Below are 2,481 nucleotides of genomic sequence, written 5' to 3'. Positions count from 1 at the left end.
CTTACTGACCTTTGCCCCTCCGCGCAGCGCATGCTGTTGGGCCAGAGCTCTGGCGTCCACAAAAACTGCCATACGGACCTGGCATTTTTCACCCTCCCTCCATCGCTGTCGCATCATCCCAAGGAACGCCGCCATGCCAGACCCGGACTCCTAGTGCACTGGCCCGAGGTAAATGCAGTCCTCCTGTTTTAGGTATATGTGAATTTGTCTGTCAATTTGCATGTGAATTTGTATATAAAATTTGCATACAGTTTTGTAATGTCAATATAATTTCGATATCTGAGTTGGCTCTCCAAGGGAAGATTTCGGAGCCGAGGAAGATGTATTCGCACAGGGCTAATGAGGTTTGGCTAGGATGGATCGTTGGTCACGGGTCCAAGTCCAAGTCGGGGTAGGTTTGGAACCGGATCCAACGAAAGATAGGAGGGGGGCTGGATGTTGACTAGAAGATAGATATAAGTTCAAGTCCTAGTGGACTTCCACTTTGACATGGCCCGGAGAAAAGAAACTGCAATAGAGAAAATAAAATGTTCAATAATTTATTTTATTCTAGGCGGAAAAATTCCTAGCTCTTCTATTAACAACTTTTCTGGGGTTCCAAAAGTGGTATGTTACGATTCCAATTAATGAGCTGGCCACACGAGCCAACCAAATCAAAACATTTCTTGCCTTCCCCTACCCATACTCAAATCAAATCAAATCTTACCAAAATCTAGAATATGATTGGTGTAAGATTTATGTTAGACACAATTGGTGTTGAACCACTAGAATATGTATGCCCCTATTGCAACACACGGGCAATTAGCTAGATAGTGTTAAAGACAAGATTACTACATTCAAGATCCATAATAAACAACTCATTCTTAACAGGTGCACAACCATAAAAAATATCCTCTAAATATATAGAACAACCATTGTTCTCAAACTTGAAACGAATATCCATCACGCAATAAACAAGATCCTGATATAATGTTCTGGCGTAAGGCCAAACACATAGTAACAATTACTAAGCTCTAATACGAATCCCAAAGGTAGATGTAGAGCGCCGACGAGTTGAAGAGTGTCTGCACTCGTTTTTGGAAAAACTCCTGCTGAACGAGGCATTCCTGCTGTGACAGGACCCAGGTGAGGCGCACTGGGGCAGGTGCCCAAAACATGGAGAAACAGCCAGGAGGGATATAGGCACTCAGGAGCAAGGTACACATACGAGATCTGCAGTGACCAATTATAGCTCTCCCAAGGTGATACAAGTTGCCATGTCCTAATCGGCAAGCGGATCGCTGATTCGGCATGCTCCACAGGCTGGCTGCTATGTGAAGGATAGCTTGAAACCATAGCAATATAAGGTCAGATTTAAGTATGGAGTTTGCCTTTGTATGACCCTATTTGAGTGAAGACTTTGGAAATCTCTTGCAGTGCAGTCGAGTTCTTCAGCGACAGAGACAAAGTTCTTCTGGTCGTTGACGAAATTGGTCTGGCTGAAGAGTTAGGATTTCGCTAGTGCGATCTGCCTACCATGTGAGGAAAATGAGAATTCCGATGAAATTGCCGTTCTAACCGTTGTTATGCAAGTGCCAGCTGTTGAGTGGATCCTTATCTTAACAACGGTCATGTCCGAAGGGGATTTATGTCTTACCATGTATGGTTGGCTATAAATAGCCGCCCCCCACAATCAGTAGTTGGTTGGCTGCTCCAAGAGAAAGATTGTCAAGTGTCATTTGAGAGCAACCTTTCCTCTGACGAACTTGAGAAAACCCAAGTGAGGAAAAACCCAAACACCTAAAGCCTGACAAGTGTCATTTGAGAGCAACCTTTCCTCTGACGAACTTGAGAAAACCCAAGTGAGGAAAAACCCAAACACCTAAAGCCAAAGTGATTGAGCGTCACTGAAGAGATTGTCCTGTGTGATTCGACGCCTGTTACCTTTAAAGACTGTCATTCTTTCAGGCAGTTAGGCGTCATGTTCTGAGCATACAAGAAGAATTTGTGGAGTGCCATAGAACGAGTCTGTGAAGGTTTTGAAAGTCTACCTTGAAGACTTACCACGAATGATTGAGCGGGGTCTACGTGACCTTAGCACAAGGGGAATAAGGTGAAGACTTGGTGTCTTTTGAGTTCAATCTCAACCTCCCTAACTAGACATACAGTTGATACAGCAACTGGAACTGGTCAAACAAATCACCGTGTCTTCACCGAGCCAACCTGGTTTCAAATTCCTCAACCCTTTCGGTACTTGTGCACTTGAAGAATTTGTGTCCTGCATTCTGAAGACTTTCATTTTGATGCTTTTCATTCCTTCAGTTCATTATGTTTACTTTTGATTGTATGTATGATTGCATGTTCTTCATCTGCATCTATCATGTGCGCATGTTTTGCTTCACTGTGATCATTTAGTTTCCCCTCTGTTTCTATTTCATCACTCTGTTATTCGTTAAACTCTACCGACTTTGACGAATTTGTAAAAATCTCCCATTCAACACC

General features: G+C 43.2%; 1 protein-coding gene across 2 annotated transcripts in view; it reads right to left on the bottom strand.

Annotated features, from left to right (window-relative positions):
• The window catches only part of LOC119337422 (tRNA (cytosine(72)-C(5))-methyltransferase NSUN6-like), a 36,844-nt gene that overhangs the window by 4,277 nt on the left and 30,086 nt on the right, over positions 1-2,481 (bottom strand). The gene's annotated exons all lie outside the window — the stretch shown is intronic.

The sequence above is a fragment of the Triticum dicoccoides genome, chromosome 7B, assembly GCF_002162155.2.
Source record: "Triticum dicoccoides isolate Atlit2015 ecotype Zavitan chromosome 7B, WEW_v2.0, whole genome shotgun sequence".
Taxonomy (NCBI): domain Eukaryota; kingdom Viridiplantae; phylum Streptophyta; class Magnoliopsida; order Poales; family Poaceae; genus Triticum; species Triticum dicoccoides.
The sequence above is the reverse complement of the archived record's forward strand: the minus strand, read 5'-3'. Positions and strand labels throughout refer to the sequence as shown.